The sequence below is a fragment of the Lynx canadensis genome, chromosome B2 (assembly GCF_007474595.2).
Source record: "Lynx canadensis isolate LIC74 chromosome B2, mLynCan4.pri.v2, whole genome shotgun sequence".
NCBI lineage: Eukaryota > Metazoa > Chordata > Mammalia > Carnivora > Felidae > Lynx > Lynx canadensis.
In genome coordinates, this window is record NC_044307.1 from 123796515 (window position 1) to 123816088 (window position 19574).

Sequence of the window (19574 nt, forward strand, 5' to 3'; positions counted from 1 at the left end):
GAAATTGAATGCCAAAGTTTTGATGAGAAGCCATATTTCCTTTAGGCCTGGCCTAATGTCTTCAGCCTTCAGCCTCTTCCCTTGAACATCTCGAGATGCCAGCTTGATTGCATGGGGATGTTACACTAGAAGGTACCGGTGACTTCTGAGTGTGATAAGCCACCCTCTGGGTTGGTTTAAATGTCATATTTACCGGAGGCTCAGAAATACAGATGACCTTCTGAGAGAGCTCCTGGACTTGTAATTCTAAGAGCAAAACTCATTACAAAAAATGATATAACAAATCGAGGGTTAAAAAAAAAAAAAACACTTCGAAATACATTGCTAATTACTCAGGAAACTTACAATGAAGATAAAGTCCAAAGTTATCTTCTGAAAATAGCTTGTACTTCTAGAGAACAGCAGCAGCTAACAAGTTGGCAGGTAATGAACACCTACACTGCGTAAGGAACTTTGCTGAGGGTTGTAGCGGCCATGTCACCACACCCCCACTGCCACTCCAACCCTCCCTCGCTGTATGGGATCATCCACCCCTGCCCCAGTGGGCTCTGACTGGCCTCATGAACCAAACAAGTTATTCCCACTCTCCTTACCACCATGTTTCCAGGAGTAGTTAATACACATAGAATACTATAAAAATCAGAATGCATTATGGGCTGAATTGTGTCCCCCTCAGATTTGTATTTGAGGTTCTTACCCCCAGTTCTTCAGAACATGACTGTGTATGGATAGGGCCTTTAAAGAGGTAATTAAAGTAAAATAAGGTCATTAAGGTGGGCCCTAATCTAACTGGTAGGTGTCCTTATAAAAAGAGGAGATAAAGAGACAGGCCCGGAGGGAAGGCCATGTGAGGACAGAGCAGATTGTCACCTGCAAGTCAAGGAGAGAGGCCTCAAAAGAAATCAACCCTGTCTACACCTTGACCTTGGACTTGGGAGCTTCCAGAACTATGAGGAAATAAATTTGTTGTTTAAGCCACACAGTGGCGACCCCGGCAAACTAATACAGAACACTTCCACTTGGAAGTTTTAACCAACTCAACTAACGTGGATTTATATAAGGGACAGGCCCCAAAATAGGAAGGTCATCAATTTCATCTGAAAAATGCAGTGAGTCATTAGGATAGTAGTTCCATTTCTCTGTTTTTTTTTTTTTTTTTTTTTTTTTAAGTTCTGGCCTCCTCTTTGGGCTGGCTTTGCCCTCAGGCTGGCCTTTCCTATGGGTGGCAGTAAGATGGCCAGCAGCTCTCAGGCTCTGTTGGGTCCTGAATCTCCCAGGAGAAAGAGGGCCCACAAACCTCCTCGGGACATGTCATTTACATGAGCCCTCACTTACTGTGTAAGTGTCCTACTAATATGGCGCCTCTCACATATCCATTTCATCACGGGGGTGCCCTGGAAGGTCTACTGTTAGCATCACACACTGCAGGGCGCGAGGAAAGCAGGGCCCAGAGTCATGTAACTTGCCTTGCGGTATACAGCCGACAACTGCAGCAGAGCCAGAAGCGAACTCAGGGCTCTCCGACTACACACTGGGCATTCATCTTCCCTTACAGACAAAGACTGAGGCAGGGGTCAAACGTTTTCTGTAAAAGCCCGAGCAGTAAACACTGTAGGCTTTCAAACCACAGAAGTAGGTCCCCTGTTGTTTTGTTTATACGACCATTTAAAACATAAATGGGGCGCCTGGGTGGCTTGGTCGGTTAAGCGCCTGACTTTGGCTCAGGTCATGATCTCACGGTCCGTGAGTTCAAGCCCCGCGTCGGGCTCTGTCCTGACTGCTCAGACCCTGCAGCCTGCTTCAGATTCTGTGTCTCCCTCTCTCTCGGACCCTCCCCCGTTCATGCTCTGTCTCTGTCTCAAAAATAAATAAACATTAAAAAAAATTTAAAAAAAATAAAACATAAACAACTGAACATGCTGAATGCCACTAAACTGTACACTTGGTTAAAATTGCAAATTTTATGTTATATATATTTTACCACAATAAAAAAAAAAAGATAAAAAGTAAAAAGAGCCGTTCTTAACTCTTGATACAGAAATAGCCCAACGTCAGATGTGACGGCAGGTTGTGGTCTACCAACCTCTGAAGCATCACTGAGATTTTACTTCTTAGAAGAACTCTGTGCCAGTCACAGGTTTCCTGGATTTCGCAAATAAACTCTAACCTGTTATCAAAAAGTTCTGAAATACAATCAGTGGGCTGCCATTCAAATTTAGCAACAGAAAAGTGGTGGGGGAGCAAGGTCACAGCCGCAGAGGCCAGCCCCTACCCTTCAGGGTTCCTCCAGCTTTGGGGAAGAAAAAGAACTTGCTCTTCTATTCAGGAAAAAAAAATAATAAAATAAATATATATATGAAAGACTTTACTTCCTTTGTTATTAGTAGGAAAAGGGAAGATAATCTTGAGGTCATTCTGTTGCACTAAACATAAGAAGTCAGTTACTGATCTGGGGTAGATCTTGGGAGTTACTGATTTTGTTTTGTTCTCTATAGAGAAATGAGACTATTAGAAAAGGCCAGATTCACTCCTGCAGAACTGTTTTCAGGACCTACAGATCTAGCAAGTGGTTGAAGCTCAAACGATAATATAAGACATTCAAAGATTAAGGAATTGCCCAAAGACTGGCTTAGTTGTTTTTTTTACTGTTGCCTATAGACAAATTGCAAGTCTGGAAGTATATAGTGACTACATAAGCCAGTGTCTTACCCAAAGACCTCTGACCAGGACCTTGCCTAGAGCTTAAGAGAAGGAAGTGCATGAGATGTAGCTCAAAGACATCTAATGAAAATGACTCAGAAGGGGGGGGGGGCAGACATATAAAATATAGCTAACATTGCAAAATACCAAAAGTAATGGTTACGGGTGTGGACTCTACAGTCACAGACCTAAATCCCAATTCGGACTTCACTACTTCCTAGCTGTGTGATCCTGATCTAGTTACTTAACCTCTTTAAGTCTCAATTTTGTCATCTATGAGGAGGATTTTAATAGTTAGCTCTACCTGGCAAACAGCAAGTGCTCAATAAATAAAGGCAATTATTATTAAACAATTATTCTGATAAAAAGTTCCAAATTCCATAGGTCTCACTGGCATCCCAGGCCAGGAAAGCTATCGCTTACAATCCCTACGTTGTTTCCTTGAATGGAATTTTCCTTCTCAATTCCTTCTTTGTGGAACATACTGTTAATATCTGACTTGTTTTTCAGTTAATCCCAACATTTAAGTGCATTTGCACGTGTAAGGAGAATCTGTCTAGCTGTTGCCTAAAGTTGCCCCAAGTTTAGTAAAAGTCCTTTCACTGACCTTGAAACACTTTGGAACTAACGCTAATTAAATTCTTTCTGGGTTTTACAGTAATGTTACAGATACTACCTTTCCTTAAGAACAGGAATGCTAGCGCATGGGTGGCTCAGTCAGCGAAGCGACCAACTTCGGCTCAGGTCATAATGTCACAGTTCGTGAGTTCAAGCCCCGTGTCAGACTGTGTGCTGACAGCTCAGAGCCTGAAACCTGCTTCAGATTTTGTGTCTCCCTCTCTCTTTGCCCCTCCCCGGCTCATGCTCTGTCTCTCAGAAATAAATAAATGTTAAAAATTAAGAAAAAAAAAAAAAAGAATAGGAATGCCAGAGTAGCAAAGTGTTGTGTATTTCTAGCTGGTTCTCAGAGGGATCTGAATGGCAAAAAGCAAATTTATGATTTTAACAGATTCTTAAAAAGCAGGTGTTCCAAAATCTGCTGTGATTTATTAGCAATCACATACTCCAATCATAAGCATTTTCCGAAGTTTTTGTTTTAAGAATATAAGCTCGTCTTTTATAAACAGAAAGAGAAACATTTTCTGGCTCTGTCTGGTAACATAAGCTTAAGAACATTTGGGGGGAAAAAACCTTAGGTAATGTAACCACTGACAGATTTTACAGTGGAACATCTACTTTCCTAACCACTGAGAAGATGCACAGAAAAAAGATGTTTAAAAGAAAATACATCCAAATGTCAACAGTGATCTTTCTCAGAATGATCGTTGGGATTTTTAGTCTCTTTTTTCAAACTTTTTTAAATGTAATCTCTACATCAACATGGGGCTCAGACTCATGACCCCAAGTTCAAGAGTCTCATGCTTTTCCAACTGAGCCACCCAGATGCCCTGATTTTTAGTATCTTTTTAATATATATTTTGTATTTTACAAACTTGTTAAAAATCATTACATGCTGGGGATCAGAAGGGCTCTCTTTCATTCTTCTTCTTCTTCTGTCCTGTCACAGCAAGTGACAGGTGACCCGGAGCCTGACAGAGGGGTCTGAATGCTGGTCTGCCACTTACTGGCAGTGTTATTTTCAGCTAGTCACTTCACCTTGGAACTTCAGTATTTTACTGTCAAAGTGGAATTGAGAATTAAACGTGAACACACTGAAAAGCGCCCCGCAGGGCCTCTCACATGGTAAGGGCTCCGTTTGTTTCTAGTACTAACCCAATACTACAAAGCTGGAAATGGAAAAATTTTCACATCTTCCTTTCTGTTCCCTTCTCTTTAAGCTTATATAGCATTGATTTGATTCCAGTTATTTATCCAAATTCTCTGTCCAGATGTCTTTTATTATGTACATGTCAAACAAGTTATAGAACAATCAAACCATAGTTAAGTCATAGCATGACTTAACTTTCATTGTACTTCTGCTTCTAGAGCTCAGAAAATAAACAGATCCTCACGGCTTGCTCACATGTAGCTCTCAGGTAAGGATCTGGAGGAAACAATTAAGTTCCTGTCACGAGTTTTCTCTCCTTTATTCACTGGGTCATCAGAAGGAAGGGAGGATCATAGTCTGTGCATGAGGTTGCAGAAGAAAGAAAGACTCCTCCCATGAATTCAGAGGCAGCCATGGCTTCATGGACCAGAGTCCGGCATTTGCTTAAGAAGTATCTGCCTTCTATATCTACAGCGAGAACCAGAAAAGACTGAGATGCTTTTCTGTGCATTTTTTTTTTTTTTTTAACCAACAGCCAAGTTAGGTTTATAGACTTCTGTTATGTAGCAGGGGTCCACGTTTGATGGTGAGAGAAATTCAGATACATTGTGGACCGTCAGAGAATCTACCAGAAGCCATTCTTTACAAATCTAAATCATCCATCTGCAACAGATCAGCTCGCAGCGTTGGCACATGTGGTGGTAAATGAAGACCTTCCTCAGCGATGCTTTGCACGCAAACACACAAACACTACAGAACTTCCTGAAGTGGTGTTCTTTGCACAGCACACTCATAAGCCGTACACAGTTGGACTGTGCTCAAGTAAATCTACTAAATTCTTTTCTTTCTTTTTTTTTTTTTACAGTCTATTTATTTGAGAGAGAGAGAGCGCGCGAGCACAAGTTGGGGAGGGGCAGAGAGAAGGAAAAACTGAATCGCAAGCAGTTTCTGCACTTTAAGCTCAGAGCCCAGTGCGAGGCTCAAACCCACAAACTGCAAGAGCATGACCTGAGCTGGGATCAAGAGTCCAATGCCCAACCAACTGCACCACCCAGGTGCCCCTCCTAAATTCCTTTCTTGGTAATTTATAACTGTATATTAAATGCCCTTACAAGTCCTATAGTATAGAAATAGATTTCCTAAACTGACCTGAACTAGAATTGGAATCACTCTTTTGTTGGTACATCCATTAACATCTTGCAGAAGCAATGACCTGTAGAACACCAGTTTGGGAAACATAACATACAGAGATCAAGTGGTACAGCACTGCGTGGCAGAGCACCAGTAAAAAAGTGCTTTGTGGATGGAGGGGGCACCAGTGCAGATGGCCTTGCAAATGAGGACATCTGACCTCCGGGGAAAATGCCCCAAATTTTGGAAGAGTTATTTTGTGGGGCTAGGGATTCTGAATCAATGAGTTACAGCAATTACCAAGGTGATCTTGACCAATGAATCATTATGTTTATGCTGTGTCTGACTCTCCTCCCAGGAAATCAGTTTGAACCCTTGTAACGGATACCGATTCAGAGCACAGAATATGGATTCTTTGGCCCCAGCAAAGTCACTTTATTTTTCCAGGAAAATAAAACAACCATACAATGTATTGTGACATGTGGCTGAGCTGAGAGCATAATCGAAGTCTCCAGACTAGCTGTCTACAATTCTAAGCTTCCTCCTGTTACTAAAATAGCCTCCACAATAAAAGAAAACCCACAGTCACGTATAGCTAACTCCCTACCTTTTAATTATTCATGGTAATGCCTTGCATTTGTAGAGTTTATACTTTAGAAATGCTAATCAGGTCCAAGGATTACATGAATAATGGAAAGCCACAAATAATTACCAAATGTGATTTTAAGCAATGTTTTCAACACATGCTCTCCCCAGAAATCTTCCCCAAATATTACCTCCCCCCTCCCTTCCACTTACATTCTTCATCCTAAAAGAAACCTTAGTACAGTTAGTTTTATCAGGAGGACGAACCTAACTTTTGTACTTTGCTTTTTCTCTGGGTACCCTAGTCGTAATGATGCCGAATGACCAAAAAGTAGTAGTAATAAGAGGAAAACAAGAGGTTCGGGCCCAGACACTAGATGCGCTATTTGAAAAGGGGAATCTGAAACCCGGCTCTGGTCCCCAGCCACTATGTCAGTGGAGAAGATAACTGCCTTCCCCTCAGTTGTGCATGGTGGTGCTCCCATCTGTTTCTTCCCCCAGTGAGTCAGTATACCTGCCAAAAACAATGAGCTTTAAACCAGATTACTGAGGCAGCAGTTTCCCTGCCTTCCTCTAGGGGAAAAAAACCCACCCAAACAATGCTGGTGTTCCCATTATTAAACAAACAAAACAAAACACTACATTAGCTAATATCCAATTTTGCCAATTAAAACCAAATGCCATTTCATAGCCATCCAACCGGCAAAAATCAAAGTGTCTTACTAAATCCAGGCTAAGTGAGATACGGAGTAATGGGGACCTTCACATAGTACACATGGGGTTATGTTGACAAGATGATTCTGGAAAAGCAATCTGGCACGTGAAAACGCTCATACCACATCTAGGAATATACCAGAGAAAACTGCGTATACGTCCAAGGAGAAGTGTACCAATGGTTAGTGCTGCACAATCAGCAGTCGCAACAGGACAAGACAAAAAAATGAATCAACTTCTCTGTCCATCGTATGGAAAGCAGGAAGTAAACTGGTAAAAGCACAATGAAGAATTAAACTGTGGTAAAGTCATGTCATAAAATTCTAGGCAGCAGTTAAAGCAAACTATATTGGACTGGTGTTTCTTTAAAAAAAATTTTTTTTTTAACATTTATTCATTTTTAAGAGACATGGAAAGACAGAGCATGAGTGGGGGAGGGGCAGAGAGAGAGGGAGACACAGAATCTGAAGCAGGCTCCAAGCTCTGAGCTGTCAGCACAGAGCCTGATGCAGGGCTCGAACCCGTGAACCATGAGATCATGATCTGAGCTGAAGTCAGATGCTTAACCAACTAAGCCACCCAGGCGTCCTTGGACTGGTATTTCAAAACTTGAGGGGATAAGTACAAACTGACAGACATATTAATATGATATAATTTATATGAATTTAAACATGTAAATTATTTAACGATCTATCCATGTAGTGAAAGTGAGGGAACAGACAGGAAGAGTACATGTTATCTCCTGGGAAGGGGAAAAGGGGGTGAGGAAGGGAAGAAAGAGAAAAGACCATGGAAGATACATAGGAAACTGTGATATTAGCCATAATATTTTATTTACATTCCCCATAAATATTGTATATTTTGCTATAACGTTTTTTATCTGGGTCTCAGGCATATGGTTATTATGTTAGCTGTTTGCTAAAAAAACATTTTTTTAAGTAACAACTTTCAAAATATTATAAATTATAGCCTTCTTTTAAAGGCCAAAATGAATGATAAAATAGTGGACTGAGAAAATTATACAACCTTACAACAGTGTGCAAGGTGAAAAGGAGCTGGGTTATCCAGCCATGACATAGTATCTTCCTGAATATTACCTTAAGAACACAACGATACATTTCAAACACACTTTATAGTGTCTTTATTTTTGTGTGGCTGATACAAAAGCACATGGCTCACAATGCTGTTATGAAAGTAACTGTCAAGGAAAAGGAGTTCATGAAAAATATTTGCTATACTTATATGATCACTAGACATCTTAGAAAAAAAATAATCTTTAATTATTTAATCCTCATATAACTTACTTTCAACTGTTTTTAAGTCTCCTAAAATTTAGAAGTAGTAGCAGCAATGCTGGGTTTTTAGAAACACTACAATGAAGCCATCAAACTACAAAAACTTTCCAAATAACATTTGGTACTGCTTACACACTAGCTTATTAGTGCCAGGCACAGTTATAAGCACACTTATGTTCATCCCACCTAATCCTTAACAACCCTACGAGACAGGCGTTGCTATTATCCCTGGTTAATAGACGAAGCAAGTGGGTACAGAAATATTAAGCACCTTGCCTGAAGCATAAAGTTGGAGCCCGTTGTGCCACCTCCCGGAGTCCAAGTTATTAATCCCTCCACATATTGCCTCCAGGAGACCACAACACCACGCACATGGGAACACCCTCAATTCAACATTTACTTTCATATACAATCCTCAATTAAAAACAAATTGTTTTTAACATTTATTCATTTTTGAGAGAGAGAGAGGGAGAGAGAGAGCGCGTGAGCATGAGTGGGGGAGGGGCAGAGACAGAGGGAAACAGAATCCGAAGCAGGCTCCAGGCTCTGAGCTGTCAGCACAGAGTCTGACGCAGGGCTCGAACCCACGAACTGCGAGATTGTGACCTGAGCTGCAGTCGGACGCTTGACCTACCGAGCCACCCAGGGGCCCCGACAATCCCCAATTTTAAACTTCGGAGATACTTCTATGACATTCAAATCTGACTTGGCTCATTTTACCGGCCAGAAAATTTGGTTTCCACCAGGGATGACACTATCAAAGACTCTTCACGTCATTAGAAGCATCACTGGGATTCTGAGATCTTCATCAGCATCGGGAAAAGGAAACTTGTTTTTCTCAGGCTGTTAATTTAGAGATCAAGTATCCTGAATTTTGGTTCTAGCACATCCTGCTGCCCAAACTGTCCTAAGCAATGTACGAACCAGGGTGCTTGCGAAGGCTCCATTCAGGGATGTTTGCTCTCCTTCAGTCAACGGCTTACAAGAGTGGACTCTAAATCTAAGGGCCACAGGGGAGGAAACGGATGATGCTAAGTGCTACAGGCTCACCCAGGATGGTTTTATTTTTTTCCTTTAACTTTCACACTAAAATGCTGCCGTTAAGTTTTAAGATAAAATAGGCTAGAGGACAACATAAATAGCTACATATTTAGCCAAAACAGTTTCTGTTACCTTGAGTCATTAAAGAGTCATTAATCTTGGGGGAAAAAAAAATCAAATCTAGGACACTGGTAACAACAAAGTAGGCCTCCACTTTAATGATTGTTACAGTACTCTCAGAAGAAAGGAATTCAAGAAACACTGAAAGTCCTGAATTAAAGTTTTGCTTTTTAACACGTCACCTCAAGAACATACGGCCTCATTCTTTAACCTTGTTCTCCTGAAGTAATATGGAGCAGTAATTATATTAACCCCCTCATGAAGCATCAACAGTAGTAATGATCCACAAGAAATTCTCAGATGGGGTCTAGAGCATTCGATTTGCTTTTCTCTTATCAATAACGTTTCCCCAAAATCATGTCACTGGCCACATAAGCATAATCATCTCCTGACACTCGGGATTTAGTTAAATCTAGAGTCGGTGGCCAACAGTCCCTTTTAAATGTTACCCTTCTCCAAAATCACATCAAAGGAAAACGGAAATCCCTCATTCTTCTCTCGTGTCGTTGAGTTTTAATTAGAATAATGCAGGCTTATGTGTCTTTCTACTTATTTTCTTCCTCTACTCCAGTGAGTAAATTATGACGTAGAAGCTAATTTAATACATCCTCATGTTCACAAGACAGTGACAGAAAATGCTAGACGTGAAGAGTGAGGTTGAATGGATGAGACACAGGGTGAACACCAGCTAGGATGGGATTCGACCACAACAACGGGCCATCAGCAGACAGGCTCATGTGGCGAGAGAGCAAGAAGACAGTGGAGCAGACCCGAGCACACTTGCACAGTAACACTCGGCAGCCCTGAAGGGGAAAGAAGAGGCTGTGTGGGGAGCGTGGGGATACTCAGGGCCTGCAAAGAAGGACCAGGCGTCATTCCAAGTGCATTGCTGAGATGGTCACCCATGAGTTCCGGGCTTGAAAAGTACACAAGTGAGCTGGAAGGGTACTGACAGCGGTGAGAACACAGGGTTCGGGAGCCGAGGGGTCACCCAGAGGGTGAAGAGCTCGGAAGGCGTGAGGCCACGGTGCTGGCGGAGAAGGAACTCACACACCTGGGGAGACCACGCGTGTTGTCTAGCATGGGGCAGACACCCCCAAAAAATCAGTGTTTGCTGAATCTGAAGTTTGTGGGTGCCTAGGGGAATTTCTGGGTTCGTGGTATTGTAGATAGAGAGCTAATAAGTCCCAACACAGACCTACACTACCTAAACAGAGCCAAGTGAAGGTCACATAGCAGCAGAGAAAGTGTCAATGTCACTGCAACTTGTGACAATGGACACGATCTTGAAGTCATTTAGACTGTGAGAAAATGTCAAGTTGACTGATGATTGGAAGTGTTGACCCAAGTGGCCAGTTTGGAGTTCCATTCATAATTCATGCTAATGTTTATGCAACAGTATTCTAAACTACTGGATGCGTAAGGAGAGGGGAGACGATAATAAACACCACCGTGTAAGAATTAGGAAAAGGATTTACTACTGTAGTGTCACAGAACAATCAGGGGTAACAGACTCTTAAAAGGAAAACGTGATTCCCAGCGCAAGCGCAGGGTGAAAACCCAGAGTGCTGAGGTTTTGAATCCTAACACTGCAGATGCTACTTTGTATCTTTATATATTGCTGACTGAAAGGTCTGTGCCAGGAACCATCCACCTACAAAGAATCTGTTTTTCTGGGCCTCAGGGGGGAAAAATTGGCTGATTCAGAGGTGGCATTATAAAGGAGAGACATAAAAGGAAAATTCTCAGTGTGGCTTAATGAGGTACACTGGAATGGATTGGGGGGCCAGAGGGAACATGACCAGGAACACACTGGACTGCCCTACGCTTGCAGAAGCTCTTTCCCGAACCCACAGAGAAGCAGGTAGCAGTGGGAGACACTATGTTTCATGGAGATCTGGGAGAGTTGAAGTCAATTAGGATTTGTTTCTTTCATGTAATTTCCCCCTGACTTGTAATTTATACTTTATAGCCATGATAGTGAATTTCAGTTGTTCAAAGGAAGGTAAATACTTGTAACACTCCAGACATGGCTGTAATGAGCATATACCACAACCTCAAAATGAACATTTAATAATGAGCCCCAGGGATGCCTGGAGTGGCTCAGTCTGTTGAGTCAGTTGAATCAAGAGTCCAGCTCTTGATTTCAGCTCAGTTCATGATCTCACCATTCTGAGATCGAGCTCTCCGCCAGGCTCTGCACTGAGTGTGGGGCCTGCTTGAGATTCTCTCTCTCCCTCTCCCCAGCCTGTGCTCTCAAAAAAAAAAAAAAAGTTAAAAAAAAAAATGAGCTCCAGTACTCCAGTAGTTCAAGGAGAGATGATGGTAGAAGGTGCTTCTGGAATGATCTGGCACTGGAATTTGGTCCAAGTCAGTCACGGCAGAATCTGCAAACTCTCTCAGCCATAAGGTCCTAGAAGAAAATTAACCACAGGTCCTCTCTGCACAAAGGCTAGTGGACAAAGGTCTTTAATACAAAAGTCACAGTCCTCTCACCAGGCAGGATGATGATCTATCTGATATCTCAAGGCCTTTGCTGGATTCAGAATAAAGTCCTGGATCTCGGAATGTTCCAGGGCTTGGGCAGATAGCCTCCCCTGCTGTGCTCCCTTCATTTTCTCTGGCTCTCAGTGTCAGTGCATCGTCTCTAATCAGTCATTGTGTAATAAACATTTAGGGAGCCTCAACCACATACTGGGCACCGTATTACGTCACACTCACAGTCACACTCACTGCCCTCTCAGAGTTTAGTCTTGTTGGAGAGACGTTTAACAACTACTCAACCACCAAAACCGACAATCTGGCTGGAGCAACAAAGGACAAGTACATGATCCTAGGACAGCCCAGAACATGGGACCCAGCCTGATCTGGGGACACTCTTAAGGAAATGACACTGAAACCAAAGAACAAGTAGGAGGTGACCAGGTATAGCAAAGCAGAAGGAGGAGAACCAAAGTACACAGCAGGTAGAGGGAAGAGCTCTACCTCAGGATATAAAGATCCGCTGGCACCTACGTTTAATAATAGTAAGAGCAGCATGTAACATCCAACATGGTGCTTGCACCAAATGCTCGCAGCTCTTCCTGCTGACTGACTCGTGAAAGAAACAAGACTACCACAGAGAAATAAAAGTATTGAAGCAAGTAATAGAAAACTGACCAAATTTAGAACAAACAGTCATGGTGCTGCAAACAGCACAAGAAAAGACAAACAGCCCGCATAAAGCTGGCAGCCTCACATGTAAGCACCTATCACCCAAATCCTTGGCAGAAACCTGCCCACAAGCCCAAGACACTTCCATTAAGCACTTCTCCCTCTCTCTCTCCCTCTCTCTCTCTCTCTCTCACGTAAAAACAAAAAAACTCTAAAAGTAGAAACTTTAAGGAGAAAAACGTTCCCTTTGATTGGTTTCCAAGATGGCAGAGGATCATGGCTATTGTTCCCTGATTAAGGCCAGAAGCGTTCCATTAATCCCAAGGAATAAAGGTGCACTGCCTTAATCATATTTGAAATAACAAGTGAGGTGATCTGACATAATGGTAATTTATTTCCCTCACTTCACACGACACAATTACAGGGCATGGCAATGAGTAATCTGCCTGACATCTAGTACATCTGATCCACACGAATAAACATGGGACAAGGATCCAGTCACACATACCTATTGTGGGGAAGAGACTAAAAAGGCCTCAGAAAAGTGGCGGCTGTCTTGGAAATTTTCACTCACAAGCTAGTTAAGGTACGAGGCAGGAGATTAGATGACGGACAATTTCTCTAACAGGCATGTAGTGGGACAAAGAGTATGTTGGTAGAAGTTAGCAGAAAATTCGTCATTTGTAGTTAAATATCCCGCTTTTTATAAACATCATTTAATGAGCCCCACGAATTTTCTAGAGAGTGTGCTAAATGCTTATAATATCTCTAATCCTCACCTCCACCTATGAGCATGGCATTATTAATTTCATTTTACAGCTCAGAACCTGAAGCTTGGGAAGGTTAAAGAACCGTAACTTGCCTATGTCCACATGCAGTGCTTTTTCTAGCACATCACACCGTCTCTCGTCCCACAGTTATTCTGAATTTCGAAATAACCTCGGCAAACTTGGATGTAGCCGCTAATAGTCAATCTGGTTAAACTTTTCCCACCGCAGAAACTGATAGCCCTGACAGCCACAGGGTCTGAATGTCTATAGTTCTCTCCAGGGGCTCAGAGGCAACAACTACAATCTCGACTCTGCATTTGTACTTAGATTTTGTGTTACATTGTTTGGGAAGGTTTCAACAGGGGCTCACACAGAGATTCCAACTCTCCACCCCAACTCCAAGTCATTTCTCAACAAGAGCACTTGATACTTGACCCTGAAAGTGACCCTATGAGGACAACACCAGCCTCCATAATGTTGTTCCCAAGGATGTAAGTTTTAGGACCACGGGTTCCACTAAATCCACAGACTATCTTGCTACTACTTTATTAGGCCCGAGACTCTAAGGATGCTTCTAGCCCCAAGAGCCATGTATATTCAAGATCAAACTGTGAATATAATTTTCTTCGGTCTATATGCCTAAGCTCCATTCTCACTTCAAACTCCACACTGGACCCAGAATGGTAAGTTCTCTGGAATCTGGACAGACTGTATTAAAATTCTCTAACAAATCATCACTGGGTCTAAAGCCTAAGAAAACAGAACTTGCATTTTATAGTCAGCAAAAATATGCATCGGTGTTCCGGCAAACACTTCAAACACAATGTCTTACGTCCATCTGTGTTATACTTCAGGCCTCTGTATCTAGATCTGAGGTATAATGGGGTATGACTTGCCTTTTGAAGTTGGCAAATCTAGAACATAAATTTAATACACAGAGGGTCCAACATAAATGGGCTCTTTCTAAATGCTCACATCTGAGAATTAAGATGAAACCCTCTCAATAAAATTTCCTTTGTTGCTGTGAAGTATTAGTTTCTGCTCAAAACATGGCCAAGGTGCCTGCAAATGACCTGGTAACTTTTTAGTAACAACGGATTAAATTTAAAGTTGCTCCCTTGAGATATGCCAATTTTAGTGGAAAAGGATACTCAATTGAACCTTCTAATAAATAACGGGGAAGATTTATCAGCTGGGAGATTTTCACCAAATACGTGTGCTTGGTTCCTATTGGTTAGAGCAGCCAGCTATTTTAGCTCCACTGATTATAGCTCTTGAAACAGGCACATAATTTTTTTTTAAGTTTGTTTATTTGAGAGAAGGAAGGAGAGAGAGCTCATGCCTGTGTGACTGGGGGAAGGGGGAGAGAGGGAGGGAGAGGGAGGGAGAGGGAGGGAGAGGGAGGGAGAGGGAGGAGAGGAGAGGGAGGGAGAGGGAGGGAGGGGGAGGGAGGGGGAGAGGGAGAGGGAGGGGGAGAGGGAGAGAGGGAGGGAGGAGGGAGGGAGGGAGGGGAGATGCAGGGAGAGGGAGAGGGAGGGAGGGGGGAGGGAGAGGGAGAGGGAAAGGGAGGGAGAGGGAGGGAGGGAGATGCAGGGAGAGGGAGAGGGAGGGGGAGAGGGAGGGGGAGAGGGAGGGGGAGAGGGGGGGGAGAGGGAGAGGGAGGGAGAGGGGGAGGGAGAGGGAGGGAGAGGGAGGGGGAGGGAGGGAGAGGGAGAGGCAGGGAGGGAGAGAGAGAGGGAGAGGGAGAGGGAGGGAGAGGGAAAGGGAGGGGGAGAATCCCAAGCAGGCTCCAAGCTCAGAGTGGAGTGTGACACAGGGTTCAAATTCACAAACCATGAGATCATGACCTGAGCCAAAACCAAGAGTCCAAAGCTCAACCAACTGAGCCATTCAGTCACCCCCAGGCACATAATTTTTACAACTTTAAGTTTTATACAGCAAGCAAACCCCAATGCAAATACTACCTCACCATACAAAGAATGTGATTATGTAGAGGTCAAATCATGTTCCCCTTGTACAGTGACATCTATGGTAATTTTCTACTTCTATAACACAGAATGCCTAGAAGACGGTTCTACTCACTCAACACGTATTCAAGGAGAATCCAATGAGTGCAAGCCATACAGCAGATGTTATGGTCCTTGTTCCTGACATTCACTGTTATTTTTATATAAATCTTCTGAATAAGACATTGTATTTCAGGTCTCTTTAGCAAATAAAATTTATGCCAGTCAATTTGACTTTAAGATTTCCTCCTTATAATAGGGATCTTTGATGTTACTGCTCCTCCTAACTATACATTTGCCTCACTAGTTGTAAAATTCTACTGGTAATGTCTTTGCCTAGTGCTGAAATGGCATGAATAAAGCCACTGGGTACAGACAACAGTCCAAGTCTTACAGAGCCCAAGAGGAAAAGAAACAAGAACCTGTGGGAGAATGAATTCTAGAATGGCATTTTTACTGGACATAACGCTCCTTTTTGGGGGGAGGAAAAAAAAGACTCATGACTTACAAAGAGGACATTACAACTGTTAGATCATCACCAATCCAATAGGAATATAAATGGTAAATAGGAGATCGTATTTCATTTGGAAACCTTAACTGGCAGAAATTCTACCTTCATAGTGGATAAGCCAGAAGAAAAGAAGTTAACTGCAGGCTCCATAAATACACATTTTAACAAAAAGGCAGACAAGGAGTAAAGGGAGAAGGAGAGCACATTTGCTCAGAACTACCGCGCCCTGATTTAAAGGAGAAATTTTATAATCTGCAATTTGCTAACAAAAGGGGCAGAAGGCATTAACCTAGATATTAACAGAGTAGTCAATTAATACTACCCTGTAAACATATGCCTTCATTTTTTCCACCAAGGAAAATGATGGAAAACAACAAAACAGAGTAGAATCCCCGATATACTCTTAGGTAGAGGCAACGAGGTTAAAGAGTGATAGGATTAACCTATCAGATACATCCAAATATAGTACTTACTGTTTCCCTCAAAGTAGTTACCTTGGAAGGACAATTCTAATACGGTCAACATTTCTTAAAATTCCTGTTAGACTTGCAGAGACTGTGCAAATTATTTTTAAATGTTAACTTTATCTCCATTCGGTAATGTTCCATGCAGTCTGCAATTTCTTACCCAGAAGAGTAGTCCTGGCACTTGAATAGCTTACAGTTTCAAGAAGGGCACAGCTGTATGTGTAGATACTCTCGATATACTCTCTGTCCTTTCCCTGATTTTAGTTTGTATTCTTGCATTATTGGTCCATAGTGGTCTTCCTCCACTAGACAGGTAAACACCTCTGAGAGTAGAAACCGTGTCAATTACCTTTGCACCATCTCCACAAACGACCCAGCAAAGTAATCTGTACAGAGCGTACATTTAACAAGTGTTGGTTTAGGGAGAAAATGTCTTTTTATTTAATAATGACACCTGCTCAGCAAAATTCACCGTAAGGTAGGTTTGCCTTGAAACTTATCCAAGGGCATTTAGTCACTGCAGTACCTAAGTAGGCTGGCCTCTGCCAGTCCTAACGTCAGCACTGCACTGAGGCTTGGGCTCTGGAGGTGTAAGAGCAAGAACATAAGCCCAATTCGCTCCCAATTACTCTCTAAATGTTATATATCAATATTATCAAGTACATCCCTATCGATTACATGGGAGAAAAATCCCTCCTTCAAGAACTGATCTCATCTACTAGCTAAACAAACTACAGTCTCAGTCCACCAGGGTAATTTTGAAGCCACAATGGGAGTGCAGACGGTAATCGATATGTTTATTCCTACTGAGTTCATTATGATGGTTACCCAACAGCAGAGTACCCAGAAAGATACTACTTGTCATGAACCCAGGGTAATTCTTGACAGAAGCATTTTGCTTACTGAATTTAGATAGCATGCTTCTTTATTTCTAGTAATGACAGAATAAAGAGATTAAGCATGAAAACCAAGTTTGGGTACAGTTGGCTGATTAGGCCACAGAGTAGGCAGAAAAGAAAACAAAGTGATTGTTTATCTTAATAGTCACACATGGAAGATAATCTGTTTGTCATCTGGCTATGATGCTCTGGAAATAATTTAGAAAATAAAAGTCCATTGTAAGTTGCAAAAGATGGTACAGGCAACTGGTGAGTTAAGAATAATATTCAGAGCAGGCAGTAACATTTACGTGGGAAAGGACAGCTGAAATGGTCTATAAAGCCAGGTTATTATGCTTCCTTGCAGGAAAGAGGCTGTCTGCTCCATCAGGCCCTTTTTAAAAACCACATTCATTTCAGGACCTGACCATATCTGGCACCAGGAAGCAATTAAGGATAGACAAATCAGAGAGGACAAAAATTCAGAAGATCAAAGCTCTACAGACTCAAACTGTGTTGTCCAATAAGGTAACCACTAGCCACATGTGGCTCTTTAAACTCAAAATCAATTAAAATTTAAAAATCAGTTTCTCAGTTATAGCAGCTATATTTCGAGTACTCCCAGGTACACGTGGCTAGTGGCTATCATACTGGACAGTTCATACATAGAATACCTCCATCACTGTTCTGATCGACAAAGCCAGATTTGAAAGTGGACATTCCTACTGTTCAGACAGACCTGATGAGAAATTTAGAACCAAGCCAATAGTATTACTTGTTAGGAATCATTAAAGATTTCCAATGTTGTTTGTTTATGTCTGGGCATTCTTATCAACGTAGCATTTTTCTTCTAGTCTTTTTCTTCTTTTTCCCTTTGATATAAGGAAAAGTAGAAAAAGAAAAATGGTAGGGATTCAGAAACTCCTTAAGTCTCTCTTATCCACGAAGTTGCACGAATTGCCAAAAATAAATACATTTTTAGAAGTAACTACTTCCTCTACCCTTTTTCCCTTTAAATAAAATACTAAAGGCAACTGGGGGGAAAAAAAACCACAGAAGAAAGAGAGGAATTCAAGAAAACTACCCAGAACAAAATGGATAGCTATCCCAAATTACTGTTCCAAAATGCCTAAGGGAAAAGTGCCGCAAATCAAGAACATTTCCAAAAATACACAGTGGGCACAGTTCAACAGTTCCACATTAATTTAGAAAGCTAACACCTCTTAAGAGGCCAAATGATTTTCTACCAACCATTGAAAGTACTGGGTTTTCATCAAGACCATACTCTGGTTCAACTGTCTAATTCCTGGGCAAATAAAAGAATCACCTATGTCAGCTTCCATCCGTGGCATCAGTAAATTCCTGAAGTCATTTGGTTCTAAGATAGAAACTATGTCTGATAGTAAGATTAAAATCAACTACATTACTAAGGTTCTGTTGATTTGAAATTCCCTGTATACAGCCTTTTAAAAGTGAAGTAAAAATATACTTTGGGATTTAAAGTTGACAGTTTCAATTATACTTAAGAAAAGCAAACTCTAAGACTCATTCAAGAGCCAGGAAAAAGAAAGCCAGTCGTTTTCAGGCACTGGATTCTACTGAAACACTCATTCTACCAGGGCTTCAGTATTTGCTTGCTACTTTGCCATGCTACTGCTCTGTACCACACAGAGGAAATTTGATATCTCAGTGACAGAACAATTTGAATGCAAGCTAAAATTTAATCAGCACATAGAAACAACAAAACTGATAACCTATCAGCTTAAGAGACAAACAGCTCATATGCATTTGGGGGAAGGGGGTTGCAAGAATTAGGATGCTGGGAAAAAGGAAACTTAAAAGGCAAGGCTTAAAGCCCCTCTTCAAAAATGTTATGATGTTGCCATCTCTGACAATTACAGCTCTGGGAGGGTAGCTACGAGACAATGCTAAAATGATGCAGTACAGGGGGATTCGAGAAGCCAGGCAAAGCTGCTGCTCCATTTCATCATTATGAAAGAAAGGTACAAGAATCAGACCTCCCCTTTCTGCACCCAGCACATTCCAACCTCCAGACAGATGTTCAGCAGAGTTACCATCAGAAGTTATAAATCGTCATGCTTTCCCCTCCCCGTTCTCTAGCTTTGCCCCCTACAGTGTGCTCAATGTTTGTTTTACTACCTTCTCAAGCTCCTTCAGAATAGAAAAAGAAGTAACATCTTGACTCTCTGCCCTTGGAAAGGACTCACTCCTAGGTCACTTCATCTAACTCATCCCTTTTCAAGGAGAAACTCAGATCATTAAACAGAAATCACCAATGCACCTAAACAAGGTAGGGAGATGATCATTTTAACCTGGATTAAGTCCTATTTCCTTCCTGGTAAGGACATGCCATTGGTAACTGTTCAAATGAGCATGTATAAATTAAAGATCTCCAGGCCAAGAAAGTAGCTTGT

General features: G+C 41.8%; 1 protein-coding gene across 7 annotated transcripts in view; it reads right to left on the bottom strand.

Moving 5' to 3' along the window:
- Nucleotides 1-19574, bottom strand: part of MAP7 (microtubule associated protein 7) — a 176157-nt gene that overhangs the window by 132302 nt on the left and 24281 nt on the right. The gene's annotated exons all lie outside the window — the stretch shown is intronic.